This window comes from Phocoena sinus, chromosome 15 (assembly GCF_008692025.1).
Source record: "Phocoena sinus isolate mPhoSin1 chromosome 15, mPhoSin1.pri, whole genome shotgun sequence".
Classification (NCBI taxonomy): domain Eukaryota; kingdom Metazoa; phylum Chordata; class Mammalia; order Artiodactyla; family Phocoenidae; genus Phocoena; species Phocoena sinus.
The window spans coordinates 43,840,071-43,861,311 of record NC_045777.1 but is presented as its reverse complement, the minus strand read 5'-3'; positions in this window follow the sequence as shown (position 1 = coordinate 43,861,311).

Genomic DNA, 21,241 nt, shown 5'->3' with positions numbered 1-21,241 from the left:
CTTCAATAAAACTCTATAGTTTTCTCAATAAAGTCTTGTTTTTAAAGAGATGTATCCCTAATTTTGTCTCCCCTTCTTTATGTATTCTCTCTCCAACCTATTCCAGCCACGTTTCTTCAGGACCTTATCAGGGTCACCCAAGACCCCTCCCCTGCCCACTGCATTTCCTATTCCTAGAATTCCTTGTCGTAATTCTATCAACAAGAGCCAAACTGCCCACATGGAAATCTGAGTCCCCACACCACCCCTAAATCAGCTCCTCACCCAGGCTTCTCCATTTCAATTAAGGATGCACCCTCCACCCATTTGCTCCAACCCAGATGCTGGAAGAGTCTTTCATTCTCTCTCAAATCCCACATCCACTCCAACAGTGAGTCTTACTGGCTCAAACTTCGAAACACTTCCCAAATTTGAAATTTCTTGTCACATCCACAGGCTGATTCACCATCTTTTCTTTCCTGGACACCATCTGTAACCTCTTATTTTTCTGCTCTACAATTCTTCACACGTCATGTGAAGTAAACTTTTTTTTCTTTAAATATTTATTTATTTGGCTACGCTGGGTCTTAGTTGTGGCATGCAGGATTTTTAGTTGCGGCGTGAGAACCCTTAGTTGCAGCGTGTGGGATCTAGTTCCCTGACCAGGGATCGAACCCGGGCCCCCTGCATTGGGAGCGTAGAGCCTTATCCACTGGACCTCCAGGGAAGTCCCTGAAGTAAACTTCTAAAAGTGTATATCTGACCATGTCACCTTCCCATCCGAGCCTTCAAGGGTTCTTGTTTCTCTTGCACTAAAATCCTGACCCCTCATTGTGGCCCAGAGGCCTTATGTTATCTAGCTACCTGGAGCAGGTTGTATTTTCCAAAGATGGTCAGACCCCCATGTTTGTCCCCTTCTTGACTCACCTCCCGTTCCTTGAATCTGGGCTTTGACCAACAGAGTGGAATAGAACTGACGTTGCAGGAGAGCTCCGAGGCTGTCCTGTGAAGGACCTATCTCTGTCCCTGTCTCTGTCTCTGTCTCTCTCTGCCTTCTCACCTTTAGAACTCACCCATCATGTTGTGAGGACGGAGGTCCCAGCCAACAGTCAGGATAATCTTGCCGCCCCTGCGAGCAGCCACCTTGGAAGAGGACGCTCCAGCCCCGTCGACCTTCAGGTGATGGAGGCCCTGACTGACCTCTGACTGCAGCCTCGTGGGAGACTCTGGGCCAGAGCCATGCAGCCAGGCCACACCTGCACTCTCGACCGACAGAATTCATGAGCGATAATAAATTATTGTCCTTGTTTCAGGCCACTGAGGTTTGGGCTGATTTGTTAGGTGGCATTTGGTAACTGAGAGTTGCCTAATTTTCTGACGCTGTTTCAACCCCTCCGTGCTACTCGGTGAAAGCTTCTTTCTGCCTCAGGAACTTTGTGCTTCTTGTTCCCAAATCAAAGAAATTGTTTTCTTCCGGCACTGCCATATCATTAACCCCCTCACTTTGTTAATGTACCTGTTCTAGTGTCAAATCCCAGGAGAGCCCCCTTCACCGTCTACACATAAATGCCTCCTCCCACCCCCACAATCATTTCCTGCCCATGACCTTGTTGTTTTCCTTCACTGCACTTCACTGTACCTGAAACTACATGTCTATGTATTTATTTACCTGTTATCTTTCTCTCATTAGAATGTAAGCTCTATGAAGGCAGTAATTTGAAAAATCTTATTCGACAGTAGATCTCCAGAAATTAGGATAATGCTTGGCACATAAAAAAAAAAGATTCACACAGTATGTATTAGACAAATATTGAGATAACCCAACAACCTGTCACTGTTCCCTCTCAGGATAAACTGGGTAGAACTTTTCTCCAGAACATATGATGAATTATCTCAAATAAGGGGAAAGTCATTCAGTTTTGCTTAAATTTAAACATAGATCCAGGCAATATATTTGTATCATAAACCTTGATATATAGGATCTAATCAAATTTTTTTTTAATTAAGGATTTTAAAGAGCATCCCTGGAACAAACAGGAGCAAATATCAAACCTTCACTCTAACACTTCTTGTTTTCTACAAGCCCCATGCAAATGTGGATTAACTCGACCTGGCCATCCTCTGGAAAGGACCAGGATTTTTGATGTGTCAGCTGAGAGACAGTAAGAGCGGGCTACCCATTGATAGGGGAAATGCTGCTATGGGAGAACATGCTGGATTAAAGACACCCACATACTCTTTGACAACTCCTTCAATCAAGAGGTGGAGCCTGTGCCCCTCTCTGAATCGGTGGATGCTTGGTTAAGAGACAATGCAGGCACAACCCTGAACCAGGTTCTGAGACCAGACCTTAAGAAACTGTCAGCCTCCATTTCCCAGCGCTTTGAACACTTGCTCTTGGAGCCCTGAGCTCTTGTAAGAAACCCAACACTACTCCTGCAGAGACACCTGGACATGACATGCAGATGGAGGAGGACGGCTAAGCCCAGCCTCCCAGCCATCTGCACCAAAGTACCGGAGGCTGGAAAGCCGCCTTGGTCCTCCAGACCAGACCAGCTGCCAGCTGAGCACCACCAAGTAACCCTGGTCAACACAATACGGTGCTGAAGAATCACCCAGCTGAACGCAGCCAGCAGTCCTGACCCACTGATCATGAGCACAACAAAGCAATGGTCTTGTCTCTATGTTTTGGGTTCATTTGTTGTAAAACAATGGCTAACAGGAAAAAAGGGCTTCCACCCTTCCTTTCTAAGATTAGTACCAGGTCCTCTTACCTGAAATATCCTTGCCCATTCATGCCAGGAGCCTGATGCCAAGGACATTCCTGGGAAACCCTGAGAGAACCTATTGCTCACTGTGCCTGACTGGCAAAAAGCAGATACATCAAGAAATAATTAAAGTCACACTTTCAATTCTTAACTTCTTTTCATTGAGATCATCAAAAGAAATAGATTTCATTACAAGCACAGCATGAGGGCTGCATTCTCTGGAGTTCATGTTTATTCATTCAAATGGTTACATTTCACTTGTTTTGTTGCAAATAAGTGACTTAACTTGGGGAAGGAGAAGAGAGAATAATTTAAACTGAAAAGTAAAATTTAATACTTTGGTATCAGGTGGGTCTGTCAAGAGTGAGACTCTACAACTGAATCTTTAATGACTAATGTAAAAATTGAATATACTGTATGTATTTCTGGTGAGAACATATATTTAATTACTGTTGGACAACCAGGCAACAATGTTCACAGTACAGATACATATCTTTCCCAAAGGAAATGTGCCTTTGCAACACGTTTCCTCCTCTTCTTATTTTTTAAGGATTGTTTTCTTTATTTTTATCTGCATATCTTTTGAGGGGATATTTCACTGTATCCCTGGCATTTTAATTGTTAAAAATGTTGGATATTATTGAGCGGTCGTGAACATGAGATCCATCTATAATTCTTGAACCTAGTGATAACCACAGTTAACATTTTGGAGGTTTTCTCCTGCTGCATTTCTGTCTGTTCATGTCTGTCCCTCTCCCCTTTCTAAGAATGGAAGGGTTTATGTGTGTTGTCTTAATTCATAAACAGACAACATCACTGGCTTTTGCTGTGATCTTGCCATTCATGAAATGCATATTTATTCTATTTACACCAAAATAATAAATGCACTAAGAGACATATGTCGCAAGTGACAAAGGGCTGAAACAGGGGTTCATTTGCTGCCCTTGAACATCCTGGCTAAATTATATTAATGGTTTATAATTAGAAGAAATAATTATTCCAGAAAGGGTTGAGGCCGGAAAACAAATGACAGGAAAAGGAGACTGAGATAAAAACGTCAGACAGAGCCCAAGATGCTGTTAATACACGGAGGACACGTCCCGAACACCTGCCTCTTGCTTGTCACTGCACCACGTGTTGTGACCGGCGAGGCTACCAGCTCTCACGTGAGGTGAGCAAACGGCCCCAGAGAAACGCAGGTTTTTCTGGCCGCTACATAGGGACCCCCTACTCTAATCTACCACCATCCCCCATTCAACCCTCACCAAAAATGTCTACTCGTGTCAGCATTTAGGCTGCCTTTCTACCTTTGCTACCGGAAGTTGCCTCAAAATTGAAACGCATGTTGATATTTGAAGCTCGTTTTTTTTTTTTTTAAGTTTAAACGGTCTCTTCAGGGATTACCTTTGTCCATAACAAGCGTCTTAGAACTTCAAGGTGTTCTTTGGCCAAAGTGAAAGGCTGTACACTTTGGAATTGTATGGGCTGCCCCGGCATCCTGCCCCCAACACCCTGCTGGAGGTACCGTTTCGCTCCGTCGCAGCTCTCTCCCTTCACAGGGGTTCTGCTCCCCTAACCAGTTTACAGTCCCTGCCCCTCCCCACCCCAGGGGAGTTTCTTTGCCAATGACTGGAGCAGAAGCACACAATCCCAACCCTGGCAAACGAGACAGATAAATGCTGAGCATAATTCACGCTGCAGGCTGAGGCTGGGTCTCCAATGGAAACTGCACCCCTTCCCTTTCCTGCCTTATTACTCGCCAGTTTCTCCTGGGAGCTTAATGCATCCTCACGGCTGGACCCTCAGCTGAGAGAACCCTTCTCCCGCCTCTCCCTAGGACCCATAATCCTAGGACTGCTGCCCCAACAGGGCCCATTTCTCAGGCTCTTCTAAGACCTGCATTTCTCCTCCTGTCCCTCATCCAATCCCTCTGCCTTTGCCTTGTGGGGAGACAAGCATTTCTCTCCAGAGCCTCCTCTGGCCCAGCAGAGGACGGACAGGCCTCAGCAAGTGAAGATGACATTCTCTTCATTGTTAATTTTCATCTGAATCTTATCAATGCATCACATCATTTCAGAGCTGAAAGCGAGATACATAATAATAAAACAATAAAATATCTACTATTTTTTCAGAAAACTAAGAATAGAATTACCATATGATCCAGCAATCCCACTCCTGGGCATTTATCTAGACAAAACTGTAATTCAGAGACCAGGGACTTCCCTGGTGGCGCAGTGGTTAAGAATCCGCCTGCCAATGCAGGGGAAAACGTGTTCGAGCCCTGGTCTGGGAAGATACCACATGCCGTGGAGCAACTAAGCCCGTGCACCACAACTACTGAGCCCATATGCCACAAGTACTGAAGCTCACGCACCTAGAGCCTGTGCTCCACAGCAAGAGGAGCCACAGCAATGAGAAGTCCGCACACCACAGCAAAGAGTAACCCCCGCTCACCGCAACTAGAGAAAGCCCGCACGCAGCAATGAAGACCCAACGCAGCCAAAAATAAATAAATAATAAAAATAAATTTTAAAAAAGATGCATGCACCCCTATGTCCATAGCAGCACTATTCACAATAGCCAAGACATGGAAACAACCTAAATGTCCATTGACAGATGAATGGATAAAGAAGATGTCGTACATATATACAATGGAATACTACTCAGCCGTAAAAAAGAATGAAATAATGCCATTTACAGCAACATGGATGCAACTAGAGATTATCATACTAAATGAAGTAAGTCAAAAAGAGAAAGACAAATACCATATGATATCACTTATATGTGGAATCTAAAATATGACACAAATGAACCTATCTGTGAAGCAGAAACAGAATCGTGGACATAGAGAACAGACTGGTGGTTGCCAAGGAGGAGTGGGGTGGGAGAGGGAAAAGAATGTCTATTTTTAAGTGTCTACTATGTGCCAGACACTTTGCTAGTTTAGTAAATTCAAGCCCTGTTTACCAAATTCCCATCTGCATGAGACCCCACCCCGAGGTGCTGAGTACACAGTGATTAGAAAAAGGAAATAGAGCCACTGCCTTTATGGAACGTGCCACGTGGCCAGTCGCTGACCTGTGCTGCGTCTAAGCTTTACGGCAACCTTGGAGAGCAGCTAGTATTTCTCCCACTTTGCAGTTGGGGAAACAGCCTTCCCGAGATTCATTTACCAGGACTGCTGGGTCTTGGAGCTGACAGTCCTCCACATTGCCCTTCTGCTTCTCCTTGAAGCTACTGACAGCCCCTCCAAGACGTCCTCCCTGCCCCCATCCGTCCATCCCCCGGCCACTGCCCTCATCCGGGTAAACGGATCTCAAATAGGATAAAGAAGAAGAGCTTCTGTCCCCAGCTCAACCTTCCCGCTGGAGCACAAAGCTTTGCTTCTGTAAATAACTGTTTTGTTTCACGCCTTCTCAATGAGATTGCAAATTCTTGAGGATGAGGAAAAAGTCTCGTTTCTTTTGTTTCTTCCTCCTTCCTAGAAATGTAATAAGCACTTAAAACGCAAGTCGAATATAGTGGTGAGCAGATGAGCAGACGCACGCATTAGTGGCTCAAATGCATGACAGAAATAAACGTCAGTCAAAGAGAGAGTTTACTGAGACATCAGGCCAGTATCAAAGAACTGTCATCAGAGACCGCAAGGCCCACCCCAGGCTTCGTTTCCTGAATTATGCAAATGTCAAGTGGAGGAAAGTGAAGCAGATGAGAACGTCCTCGTTACGTGAGAGGGTGGACAGTGCATCCTCGAACTGATCTCAGCGGGATGGACTCTAATGGGATGGAGGACAGACAGCCAGACACTTCCTGAGCCTACAGTTTTGTAAATGTTCACTTTAACGGCCTCTCCTCAAGCAATCCTAATTTGAGTATGACTTCACATCGTTCCCTGCTAGGGTTCCGATCTCCTGATGTTGGAGTGTTTTCATTTGGTGCATTTGCTGTTCTCATCCTACTTAATTACTATTTTTTTTTCTCTTAATTACTATTTAATCAGTTTTTTTCACTGATACATTTTATTGTTCTCACATTTGACGTGTGTTCATGAGGAACTTAATGGGGGCCAGCATCCCGCCTTCCTCTCTGCCCTCCCACCTCCCGGCATCCGACACCTGGCCTGTTTCCCTGCTGGGCACTATCCCCTGCTCTCCCATGACAGTGGCCACCCTGCCACTGGCATTAGGTAACAGTAGTGACTCTCACATACCTTCACCTCTGTTCTAAGGATTTTCCAAGTAAAAGAACTTAATCTTCCCAAGACAAATGTATGGGGTGGGTACAGTTATTATCCCCATTTTACAGGTGGGGAAACTGAGTCGTAAGCCATGCAATTTGTCCAAGATATGTGGGTAGTTTGTAGCAGAGGCAGGTTTTGAAGGTAAGTTGTCCCAGCAGTGAGGGCATGTGTGATCAGATTTGGTGAATCCACACAGATGCCCTCATCAGAGCCTCCGTACGGATGAGGTACCTCCTATGTATCCAAGACCCGATGACAGATTTGAAATTCTAAGGCATTGTCCTTGCCCTGCCCTGTTATCAGGGAACCTACAGTCTTATTAGGAATTAAGAATATGCATAGATTAGTGGATTCCACAGATGTATTTAAATCTGATGGTATGAAGATATAATTGGTTACAAAAAGAACTTATTGTGAGATGAACAGCACAGCAAACATAATGGATGATACGGTTGATAGTGAGGGGAGTTTTCCTCAACAGAGAAAAAGTTCTTAACACCCAGCTACGGTCTATTGGATAGCCTGACAGTCAATTTTGATGTGAAAAAAATCTTATATCTTGAACCACAAATCTTAAAATCTTACTCAGCAAATAATGAGAATTTGGGGTCCTGAGCAAATCCCAAGATTGCATTTTGGGGTTTGTTACAAGACCCTTTGGCTTAGAACCTCTTTAGAAAATCACTGTGATGAATGAAGTGATGGTCAATTACTGTGTTAATTCTGCCCCAAACACACATCCTACTGAGATGCCTATGTCTCAAACATGAGACAGTCCTACACATGCCCACATCTGTATCCTAGTTTTCATCACCAGTTGAGTAAATAAATCATCGCCACTGTGTCCCCGAAGCCATGCGTCACGCACACCAAGGAGGAGTGACCTGGACCAGAGCCCACTGCCTGGACCAGAGCTCACTGCCCAAATACCTCAAAGGCCGGGGCAGATGGCCCCAAAGAAGGAGGCACTTTGTCATCTTAAAAACTAATCCTTTCCACTGCAGTAGTGCTGTTGGCAAACGTTCCTTTCCACCATCCCATATTTAAGAATATGACTTTGGAAATTATAAATCGTCAGTTATTATTTGATGGTCTCAGCTTGGAGCTTGCTACATAATGACTTCCCCAGTCGGATGCTGAGCTGCTAATTCGCAAACTCCTTCTGAAAAAGCTTTTCAGGGAATTTGTGCTACATTGAGAAGTAACTGAACCATAGGGGCCAATCCAAATGCCGTTCTTTTAATTTATTTTCTCTAACCCAAAGAACAGTCCATTGACTTCTCTTCAGTGAGAGAGGCAGGCCCTATCCCTTCATGGTTAGGGTCCTTATGATAGGTGCGGAGGGAAATCACATCTCTTCGTGGGATGCGTTTGGAACTGTCCTATTTAATTAGGTATCTGTCAAGTTTCCATCTAACTTTGCAGACCGTGAGCTGGAAATGCTTCAAAAGTGTAGATATATTTCTGAGTTGGGGTTATCACTCTAAAGGGCTGCAGTTTGCAACCCTGGCTGTACTTTAGAACTACCCAGGGAGCTTTTTAAAATCCAGATGCCCAGGCCACACTCCAGACCAATTAAATCAGAACATCTAGCGGGGGACCCAGGCATCCGTGCTTTCTTTAAAGCTCCTTGGTGCTTCCCCTGTGCTGCTCCTGGCAGTGGCTTTCAGCCCTGAGCGTGGGCACCAGCATCACCAGGACCGCTGCCCTCCCTCCCAGCCCCAGGTTCTGCCTAAGCAGGGCTGGGCTGGGGCTGAGAATTCCCTGTTGGTCTGGGAATTACTCTCCAGAGGTACGACTGCAGGCTTGTTCAGAAAACCCAAGTTCAAACCCCAGTAGCTCAGGACATCTGAGCCTCATTTCCAACATCTGCAAAATAGGCACACTGATGAATCCTGCCAACATTTTCTGAGAGAATCCAGTGGAACATTTGTGAACCTCCTTGATAAAACTTAAGCTTTGCAATATCTGGGTTCTAGCTGGTGATGAGTAGAAACTCTTAAAGGGTAATATTCAAAAAGGTAAAATCAAGACTTTAACACAAATGTAAACATGCGTTAATCATTTTATTTAATTCATTAATTAATGATGTAAGGTACAAAAGCTGGTTCAAAGTAACATCTAAAGAACAGAAATGTGATAGATTGCTGAGATGAATTCACTCAGAGATGCAAAGCTGGGTCATATTTCAGGCACTAAAATATAAAGTTTGAAAAAAAAATGTAGAATGTTTAGATCATCCTTTATTCAGGCTGGAAATCAATTCCATTTCCACCAAGGAAAAGCATTTGCATTGCTCTGAAAAGGAACCATTTGCATCACAATGGACAGAAAACACCTGCCTCACCATCTGCCCTCCACAAGCCCACTTCTATTTGCAGAATTGCAAAACAGCAGGAGAAGCACCACTGCAGAGTCAGAACTGCCTGGGGTGGTAGGTCCTCCACCCGTCAGGATTCCACTGCGAACATTCGGTCTCCTCTGACCCTTTCAAAAGACAGCCTTCAGGACGGGATCAGGACGTCTACAGACTTGCGAATGGTGGCTCCTACTTGACTTCTGAGAGGGTGGATGACCTTGGCTCTGACAGAGCAGAGAACATGTGTGTGTACTAACCATACATGTTCACATTCTAGGAACGTTGTAGATGTGACCAGCCGTGCATGTACTAAGATAATCGTGAGTTCACACTGATGTCTGCCTCTGAATCCATCACACCGTGGACCACTCTTGTCTCCTCCTCTGGCTTCTCTGTAAGCTCCCCGCCAACAGGGAGAGAATGGCTCCCACCACCCAGTGTCTGTTCACCTAATTGTTCAGTTCCAGGGCACATGTAGGGCAGCATCAGAACGCCAACTCTGCTCTCATGGGAAATACCTTTACCCACTAGAGTAGGCCCTTCACCTGTGCTCTTAGAGACCACTCACTTCCAAAGGGACTTAGTGTCTGTTCCCACCACCCCCTTCATACATTTGTCACACTTAGATTTTTTGGTCACATCTGCATTCCATCCTAGCATTCTCCCAACCGCCTAAATACTTTTTTTTTTTTTTTAATTTTCACACATTGTTTCACTCTTTGTGTTGTAAAGCTCTGTGGATTTTGACAGATACACAGGGTGATGTATCCACCATTATTGTATCAAACAAAATGGTTTCACTCTCCTAAAAGTTCACCTGTGCTTTATCTATTCAACCCGTGAGGAGCCTGCGGGCAGGATCTCTGCCTTACAGGTAAGTGGTCCAGAGTCCAGAGAGGTCCCCACTGCATTCTCAGCAGGGAGAGGGCAACACATGTGTGACTCAGCGCCCACCAGGGAGGAGCCTGCCAGAAGGGCAGCGCTGCCATCCTGCTGGGAGACGGAACGAGGCAGCTGTGCCCAGCACAGCCTCAGTCCCAGCAATGACCCTGAGACTCAGATGGGCACCAGCAAGGTCTCCTGGAAGGACTCAAACCAAAGTCCCCTTGATTGCAGGCTTTCCAATTTATTTACAAAATAACCAGGCTTCTCATGCTGGAGACAACGGGCCAATGTTACTTCTTACTTACAAGACCCTCACTTATAGTAAAGTTAAAAATGCTACATAATTACATGTTTCAGCAGATTTCTTGGTGATTTTATTGGAAAGGCTAGAAAGGAAAGCACTTGCATGCTGCTAAGAGTACGTGTAATCCTGTAGAAAGAATGTGCCCAGGCAGCTGTGCTCCTGCCATGTTCCCCCTCAATTAGGTTACAAATAAATCCTCTTTTAAATGTTCTAGGGGAGCACATATGTAAAAGAAAATTTTTTTTTACAGCTAACACTTCATTTTCAATGTGATTATTGTAAAACATACTGAGAATGGAATTTAAAATTTTTGTCCTGTTTCCGAATCTGCTTCTAATTAGTTGTAAACTAGGACCAGTGACTTAGTGTCTTTGAGCCTCTGTGTCCTCCTCTGTGAAATGCAGTCATTGGCTGGGTCACATCTCAGACACCTTTCAAAGTTACCATCCTAGTGATACTCAAAAAAGTCACACTTCTTGGTCACAGCCTGTAAATACTCTCCTATGGTCCCACAGAACACGAACTTTGATCTGTTGATGGCTCTGCTGTGATTTCTTAAATAAAGTGTATTATTGAGCCCTTGGGTTTTTGTTATATTTTCTCACATAAATAATGTTCTAATCAACATCCTTAAAGACACATTGATGTCATCATCTGGAATTTCTTTTGGTGACTTGCAAGGGCAGTTATAATGTTTTCCAAAGTTAAGCCGTTGTCCTAGAGATTGCTGTTGAGCAGTATGACCATTTGAAACGCTCTCTTTATCACATATAAATGCTAGATTCTGGGACTTCCCTGGTGGTCCAGTGGTTAAGACTCCATGCTTCCACTGCAGGGGGCAAAGTTTCGATCCCTGCTCGGGGAACTGGGATCCCGCGCGCCACACAGCACAGTCAAAAATAAAAAAAATAAACACTAGATTCTTTTTCTGAGATTGTGTTTGTTCCACTGATTTGTATGTCTTGTGCAAATAGTTTAATCACTGTATCTTTATAATATGTTGTAATACCAGCTGGAACACACACACTATTTTATTTTCGTATGATATTCTTGGTTATCTTTGCTTAATATTTTTAATTTTTTTAAATTGTCATTACTTCAGAAAATTCTTGTGTGTACCTTTGCAGCTTGTCCCCCAGCACCCGGCCCCAGGCACCCCACTCTGTGTCGGGACTCCATTTAGATGAAGTTACACTCTACAGCACGTAGCCTTTCGGGCCAGGCTTCTTTGACTCAACATAAAGGTACTGAAATTCACCTTTGTTGTTATGTGTATCATTAGTTCACTCTGTTTTATTGATAACTAGAATTACATTGTGTGGACTTACCAAACTTTTGATGGACGTTTGGGTTTTTTCCAGTTTTTGACTATTATGAGTCTGACTCCTTTCAACATTCTTATACACATTTTATTTTAAATATCATTTTTTTTTATCTTGGAGAATAACCAGGAGACCCAGTAGACTTGCTGGGTCATAAGATAGGTGTATATTTAACTTTTACTTTTAACAGCTTTACTGAGATATGACTCATATACCATACAATTCACTGACACAAATGTACACCTCAGTAAATTTTGATATATTTGTAGAATTATTCAACCACAACAGTCAGCTTGAAGACATTTCCATCACTCCAAAGAGAAACTAAGTAATGTTTGGGATTCATTCTCTACTTCCTCCTCACCCCACAGTCCTAGGCAACCGTAACCTACTTTACATCTCTCTAGATCTGCCTATTCTAGAACATTCTTACCAAAGAATTCACATGGTATGTTTGGGGACTGCCTCCTTTTTCTAACCACAATGTTTCCAAAGTTCATTCATATTGAAGAATGTATCAACACTTTATTCCTTTTTATGTCAAATAACTTTCCCATGTATAGATAGACCACATGTATTTATCCATTCGTCAGCTGACGAACATTTGGTTTGTTTCTACTTTTTGGCTCCTGTGAATAATGCGCTGTGAGCATGTGTATGTGTGTGTGCGTACACCTGTTTGCATTTCTCTCGGGCATATACCTGGGAATGGAATCGTGGTCCTGCGGCAGCTCTATGTTTAATATTTCAGGGACCTGCCTGGCTGATTCCCGCCACAACCTCACATCCTACATCCCCACCAACAAGGCGGAACCGTCCTTCACAGTCTTGCCTTCACAGTCCTGTCAACCCTCGCTATTGTTTATCTTTCTAATTTTAGCTTGTCTAGTGTGTATAAAGTAACAACTCATCATTCTGATTTGCGCTTCTCTAAGAGAAACGTCTATGTAGATCCTTTGCCCACTTGACTTGGTTATATGTCCTTTTATTATTAAGTTGTAAGACTTTTTTATATATTCTGGATACTAGACCTATATCGGATGCAGTCAATCCTTATTATTCACAGATTCTGTAATTGCAAGTTCACCTACTTGCTAACAAGTATTTGTAACTCCAAGATAATACTTGGCAGTGATTCACAGACTCGCACAGGGAGGCAAAAAAATTGAGTCGCCTGACACATGTGCTCCCAGCTGAGGCCACAAAAGACCACGTCCTGCCTTCTTGTTCCAGCCCTCACCCAAAAACCTGTGTCCTGTTTGCGTCTGTTGTTGTAGCTTTTTCATCTTGTGCCTTTTGTGGGTGATTTCTCTGTTTTAATAGGCCCTTATCCTAGTGCTGACATGCTGCCTGGTGTCCTAAATGTCTCAGTTTCCAGCAGTAGAGAGATCACTGCTAGTCCACAGTGTGATCTGCCAATAGAGGCACACAGAGTGTCACCAGCGGATACTCCTAATCAAACGCTTGTACAGAAAGCAAGGATCTGAATGACTGTGCGTGATATTTTTGAACATTTTCGTCAAACCAACAAGTGTAGTGAGATTGGCTGGTTGCTCTTAATATCACTGGACAAAGTGGGGAAAGAAACGAAGAGCTCGGGGATTTGAAATTCCCAGCTCAAGAACCACGTCAGTGATCTGAGAGCTTCTGTGTTTGCCCTGAAAGGGACCTTGTCTGCTGTAGCTGAAGGGCTGAGATGGTGGAAAAGCAAGCCCAGAATCTCATGCTGTGAGTGGCTGACTTCACAAACACAAGTTGAACTTCTAGCCCCACAGAATGTCTACTGTTCAAGTGGGGGCATTGATGGGGAAGGAATGGGGTCCTGAGAGTCAGGACGAGGATGTGTGGGAAGGTCTGGATGAAGCTGGGGACCCTGAGCCCCTCGATTCCAACAGAAGCAGGCTCTCCACCCCCAGTGAAGCAGAACCTTCACCCCCACCTGAGGATATCAGCCCCCCAGAGGCAGAGGCTTTGCCAGACCCTGCTGACTCCCCTCAGGACTCCCCCATGGCCCCTCCCCCCACTTTGATTCCAGACCCATAACTGGACTCAAGTCCCAGCAGCCCCCAAAGGTGAGGTACTATGGGTGACCCACGAGCTGCACTGCACCCCGAAAGAATTGCTTGTTTTCTCACGTGTGCAGACAGAATCCAGGGAATGTGTGTAGCTGGATGTGTGGGGTGAGGTAGAGGGGCAAGGTTGGATCAGCTCACAGCCGGGCGTGGAGTCCTTTCTACCATTTGCTGGTTTAATGGTTGACCACTGTTGAACTTTTCTCCACTGAACAACTGACCACCCACCCACAAACAAACAAACAAAAAGCAAAATAATTTTTCAGTCTGGCTGGCCCAGGGCCTTCAGAGGGTCTGTAATTCTTTCCAGTTTAACTAAACATGATCCCAAAGGGGCGTTTTGACCAATTTCTCTCTCTTTCTCTCTCTCTCTCTCTCTCTGACACACTGTTTTGATAGGCAGGTGTATATCTATCAGAGTATTTTCTAAAGTAATTTAAAACCCCTTAGAATACTAGGAAATGGGGAGACCTCTGGCCCACGTGTCTCTGCAAATTCCTTCGAGTGCTGTCCGGCCTCGGTGCCCCGCTAACTGTGATTTAAACACGATCTATGATTCCAGTCAAGAGCCTGATTGCATTTAGTTTGCTGGTGACAGGATCAGTTCATTTCCTCCAGGAGAAGTGATGCATTGGCTGTCAGGCTTCTGGTCCAGGGATGTCAGGTTCTCCCAGAGCCACCACCCTGCATCTGAGGTGCGCTCCTCTAGCTCTTGCCCTTTCATAACGAGCAGCGTTAGGCACCAGCTCACCTGCCCCACGGTCAGGGGCAGCCACTGTGATCTTCCTTCTAGAGAGAGCGGCAGGACCAGTCCAGCATCAGCAGAGCAGATGCCTTAGGAGGAAAACGGGGCTAAGACGGAGAGGGTTGCGTTTTACGGCACAGCGGGTCTGGTCAGTTTGGTGCACGGTCAGCCTGGATGACGGCACAGACCTCCACGGCACGGACGGCAGGAGGAAGGCAGTGCTGCAGCCAGGGGGCCCCGCCGACGGCCTGCCCTCGACTCTCCTTAGATCTGGTCCTAGTGGGAGACCCCCATCCACCTCTCCTGTAACGTGTCAGTCCCACACACGACGAGTCTGAAAACCAGCCCCTCTGGATAGGAAATGAAATAGAGGAATTACGATGTTTGTGAGAGGTTGGCCCCATTGTTTGGGGGTTGCTGGTTCTTGGGGCTGGTGGTCAGTTTCATCAGAGGGCTTGTATTAGATGGAAGTTGGGGTCTGGGATTCATGTTTTCTGGAGACAGAGAAAAGGAAAGCACATGAGTAGAATACGCCCAGCTAATCACAGACTTGGGGACTGAGCCCTACCTTCTCCAAGAGCAGTAGGCGAAGGGGAGCCCGTGGACTCTCGGACGAGGGCTGACTTGGGAAGCTAAAGGAGACATTTCAGCGTCCAGAAGAATAGCCCACACTCCTGGGTGTGCTTGTGAGTCTGACTAAGCAGAAAGCCCGAGTGCCCCGGGCCGGGCTGCCCGCCATGGATGCTGGCGCTATCCTGGGAGATGTGGCCTTCTGCAGGGAAATTATGCTCATGTCACTCCTTGAGCATCCACAGGCCACCGGGCCACAATGCCCTGCTTTTCAAGAACCGCTCGGAGCACATTTAAGAACATGGCGCCCTCAGAACGTGGGGATGCCACCTCACTGCTGGCCACAGAGCAGGGGTGGCTTCACTTATGAACGTTGCAAAACTCACTGCTGTGGGATTTATTTAAAGTAGAAATGGGTTCCTGAGAATCTGTGTTTCTGTCTGTCCCAGGGGACTTCATTACCTGAGCACTCAGAGCATGTCATTATATATGTCTGCAGCTGATTTCTGTGGACTCATTAAAACCGCAGGTGATGGATTTCTAAGGATTTTGTACATTCAGAGAGAACCTCGTGGGCAAAGCCAGAAATCAGCTTAGTCAACCTGTTCGCTGCCTGATTTTGCCACCATGAGGCCTAGTAGATCATCCCTTCTTTCTCGAAGACAAGTCTTACTCTAACGTCACTTCTGCTCCACTTTCTTTCCCTGTGGCAATAACTTGGAGGGGCTCCCTGATCATAAAATGACATGCAAAATTATAAGCTTTAGAAAAAGACGTACCAGAGGGCCAGCCTACCTTCTCATGAGATCCTTGCTGGGGAGTCTGGCCACGAGTTCTGGGCAGTTTGCTTCCCGTGGGACAGGACTGGGAGCAGGGCCTCAGCTAATGGTGGTCACTGGGTTTCCAGGGCTGAGACTACTGAGGTCCCGCTCATGGAGGAGAAAATGGGGACGGGGTGGGGAAGGCCAGGGACTGTGTCTTGGACGCCAAGCATCCTATTCTTTTTTTCCCCAGGGGCATCTCCAGGCCAAGGTCAAGGAGTGATGGATGTACACAGAGAAACAAGCCAGCAAAATGCACATTTTTATTTTCTCTTCATCTTGTGGAGTCTAACAACGAAGTGCTTCTGCTGGTCCAGTGGCAGAGCTGGGGTATAGGACCAACAGACCTGCCAGCCTCTTCGTCCCTTCCACCCCAGCCCTGCACACCCTTCCGTTCCCACGTCAGAGAGGGCCCAGCCCTCCTGGAACCCCTCTTGCATTGCCCCTCGGGGCTCCCTCTTGTTCACACCGACAGCAGGGGTGGGGGGGGGTGGGGAGGGATGGGCCCCCTGACCTGCCCTCATGTCGCTGTCCTTCAGTCCTCGCGCTGTCTCTGTGTTCTCTGGGCAGCTCTTTGGTGCCTTTGGACTGGGGACAGAGACTCAGAGCTGCCACCCTCTGTGACAGTGACAGACCCCACGCAGCCCCATGGCCACTGGGCTGCATCTTCACACCCCTCCTCAACCCTGTGCTGGCTCGGCGACACGCCCCATGTCTCCCCTCAGTCCTGGATCCCAGAAGCCCCCGCCTTCTCCGTGCAGACGTGCCCACTTGCAGGACTTCTCGGAGGAGCGCAGAGCAGACTCCGGCTGCGTCCTGTGATCACAGGCTTTGCAGGACGCACAGTCTGGAAGGTGCCGGATCAACACGGAATCTCCCTGGAGTCACTCGTGATGGGACAGCCTGGGAGCCAGCGGGTGTAGTAAAGGCGGCCCCCAAATATCAACAGGTCTGATGCATGAGCCCCGTTTGTAATAAACAATAAGCTCTGCCCCATTCTTTCGCAGAGACGTCCTCCTGACGGGTGACCAGGAGTTCCTCTGAAGCTGCTTTCTCCTCCTGTACAGACTGGAGATCCGCCCTGGGAGGCGGGTGTTAACGCGTCCCTCAGCAGGTGGGAAGGACCGTCCTGGGGGAGCAGGGCAGCTGCTATTCAGGCTCCGTCTATTTTCTCTGTCGAACGGGGCTCGTGGCTGCGGTTCTCACCCGGAGGCCCAGCTGTTGGTTGATGGCTGGGCAGTGAAACACTCTACAAATGGGAAGTGCTAAATACAATGAGGAAAATCAGTATTTGTTCCCGGTGCATTCTGGGGGCTCTGCATAACGTAAGCAACTTTAATTTTAAAAACCCACGGACTTCGGTCAGCGTGGACCTGCCTAGAAAGTGGAGACGCATGGAGATTTCAAGCTGGGGTTTTTTAGGCCATCTCATTAACTTGGCTCCCACTGACCATCTTGGCCGTATTGCCAGGGACCCACTAGTCCATCTGCATCTAACGTCATCTACACCTGGATCATTCACGTATCTCATCACACCTGTACATTTTTAAGAAAAAATTTTGCAAATGTGCATAGCTATTATTGCAGTAAATAAAACAAAAATCATATAAAAGCTTTCCTGAAAAAAAAAAAAAACCATGGCTTTAACAGGGCACTAACAGAGGCTGCACACACACTGATTTTGGCATTAAGACAGAGGGACGACAAGTAACTTCTGAATCTCAAATTACTGGAATACAAGCCAGTCCTTTTTCTCTGACTTGTCTAGCATCAACGCCACAGGACAGACAAATGGGGAACTGCAGGATCCTGGTACAAAATAACAACAAACTCTGAAACCGGAAAAGGTATAGGATGCACAGCTGAAATGGATTTCAAGGACCCTCCAGTTCTGTTCTTTTCTCCAAGCGCAGCCCAGGAAGTGTGGTGAGTTTGCCAGCTGCGGTGACACAGCTGTGAGGCCAAGTACCCAGCCCATTGGGACCAGGAGGAAAGTGGGAGAAAGCACAGACCAGGACTAGAGGCACCACAGAGGAGAACAGAGAATGTTGTGGCCAGACACCATAAACCCGAAGGAGCAGATAAGGAAGGGATTGATGAAATCTAGAAACATCCTAGATTTTATGGCATCAGGGAGCCCCTACTTCCCCCTGGATAATCACACTCTACTTCCTTCTCTCTGTTCTAGGACGGGGACCCCGCTGCCTGAAGACAGACCCTGTCCCCTGGACGCCACGGGCACAAGAGCCCTGGGCACCTTTGCTGCCGCTTCTTACCATCTGGATGGACTCACAGCCTGGAGGAGCCTTGAACTTTCTGCTGGGCTCTGGTTCCAATGAAAATAAATCACAATAAAGACGAGACCATTAGATGAGCAAAGAATGGATTTTATAGGACTGTGAAATCTTGTTGACAGCCGTGAGCTCAAGGGTTTAGTTAAGTCAGAACATATTAGCCTCCAAGTTCTGGCAAAATCTCTCTTCTAAGTCCTTGGCACCCAGCTCAGGTCTGGCCAAGGGGTCCTGGTGAGTCCAAGGGGAGAGGGTGCCTTGGGCACCTCGATGGGGCTTCTTTACAGGAAAGCACCTGGGTCTCCAGCTCCCCAACTGCTGGTCATGGGACTTCTCAGCCTCTATAATTATTGGAGCCAAATTCATTATAATAAGTATATACATAAATATTTCATACACATAGTTCTTATACATACATCTTAGGAGATCTATGTGTGTATATATATGTATATGTATGTATGTATATAATGTAGGGAGGCTGAGGCAGTCAGATTCAATGAGGCCATGCGGTCATGTCTGCTTAGAGCCAGAGTTGACACGGGGTAGACTAGAGACAGTGATGGCTATCCTCACGGGAGGTAGAAATGTTGGCCTTTAGAGAGGAGAAGTAGCAGGAGAGATGTGAACACAGCAGAAACTGAGACCACGTGGTCCCTCCAGGACAGCAAGAAGGTGCAAGAAGCCTGGTGTTTTCAGTTTCTGCAAGACACACCAGCATTCCTGTAATTTCCTCACAGATCTTCCCAATAAGCTCCCTGGTGGATGGATGGCACAGTGGCCGCAACTGTCCACCCCTCCCTGTGCCCCTGCCCTCTGCAGCCCCTCTCATCTCCCCACCCCTCCAATTTCAGCTCTCCTGTGATCTTCTCTGGCCACCAGAATGTGGCAGGAGCAACGCTGTTCCCCTGCACGACACCCCTGGGGCCCCTGCTCTGCCAGGACTGGCTGGGTATATGAGAGACGAGGGGGACCAGAGACAGCCCAGTTGTTCCAGCCAAGGCCCCACATAGGTGAGGGACCCAGCCAGGTTCACCCAGAGGCCCAGCAAGACCAGCATGGACCAGCAGAGCTGCCTGTGGACCCAGAGACTGACCGCCATTGAACTCCTGTTTCAAGCCCCGAGTTCCAGTGTGGTGGGTGACGTCACTGTGATACTTGAGCCAGCTTCAGTAGCTTTCTGGGTTTTGAATCTAAGTGGGGCTTGATTACTATCTGGGCTCCCTCCTGTATCTTTGTGCACGGGAGCTGCATGACTGGGCGAGGGCGGATGGGCTTTCTGATTTTGTGGCCCCTGTGTGGTAACATCTACTATTAATGTGTACCTGAAAGACCTTAGATTGAGCCTATCAGCCCCGGGAAACAATGGCAAGATCAATCCCGCCCCTGGAAGCTGCTAGAACTCCAAAGCCCACTGTTGGCTTGCTTCAGCTTCACCACAAGCAACGACCCCGGTGTGTGTGTGAGTCATCACCTCCTCTCTCTCCAATGGTGTGCAGCTCTGTTCTGCTTCTGTTTCTGTGGAAAGAACAAGGTGACCATAACAAGCCAGATTTCCCAGACAAGTCCTTCCAGTCGTTGAGAAGAACTGGATGGTCTGTCCCAGGTTTCCCATTACTGGCAATTCCTCCCTGCAGGGCTCGGGGGTCTCACCCGACCTCCAGCTCTGGCCCAGCTCTCCTGTAGGGCCAGACCCTCCTCTGAAGGCCTGAAGAGCCCACAGGACCAGGTAACAAGACTGATGCATGGCCAGAAATGTAACCTCTCTACCTCTCATTGGCCTGTCATGTAATGTGGCTTGGAATATTCTCTGCTATGGTTACAGTGAGAAATAAATGAAAAATCACTGGTGGGAATACCTACGGCAATACCTGGCATAAAGCAAGAGCACGTAAATCCTTTCCCCAAGCAAGAAAAAAATGGGCAGACTGAAGGGAAGAGTTAGAGGGAACCTCAGATTCTGAGAGAGAGTGGAGGTGGAGGGGGGCGGGGAGAGAGAAAAACTCATCTCAGAAGAGATTATTTCAGTGGCCTCAGAGGCTATTCCAAGACTGGTTGCCGGCCTTGTGCTCCAGCGGCCCATCTGTTGATCACCATTGGTGACCTCAGCAGCTAGGAAGAGTGAAGAATCCGGGCACAGCGGGAACTTCTGGCCAAGGGGCATTTATTGTCCAATAAGAAGTTGTTTAGAGAATATGAATCTCCCAGGTTGAAAGGCCTGGGCCAGAGCTTCCTGCATGTCTTTGTAGGTGAGCCCTCAGGACAGGGTTCCTCTTCCATGGCCTTGTAGCCCTAAGGCCCTGAAGGAAGTGGACAGTAGCCGATAGACCCCTGTCTGGGGAGGGCCAGGGAAAGAGGTCCCAGGTGCGAGTGCCGGGCTGGCCCCTCCGCCAGGCCCTGATCTTCCTGAGAGCTGTGTGTGGACAGGGAGGGCTTTGGACTGTGGGAAGCGGGCTTCGGAGGGTGAACAACCGGCATGTGTGTAGGAAAGGCCAGGACATAGAGATCTGGCACCAAAGGGGAGGGTGAGTTTTCTGAGCTGCCTGTAGGCCTGTGGACCCTCAGCTGCTAGAACAGCCTTCCTCATGGGGGACCCACAAGGCAGTCAGGCCTGCAGAAGACGATTTGCATGAATATTGTCTTAATTATACTGAGGATGGTGCAGGGCCAGTGGTGGCCTAGATGCAGAGAGATAAACTAGTCCTGCCTCAGCTGTAGCGGACCCTCGTGAAATCCAGCTGAGAGGGCAGGAACGCATGCAGCCACATTGGGCTGTAGAGGACAAGGTCGCTCTCCTTGTTGGCTGCCTTACTGCTGGTTCATCCAAGCCAGGGAGCACGGGCTACAACCACAAATAAAACAGTGCCTAGGAAGCCCTGTGCTGTTGT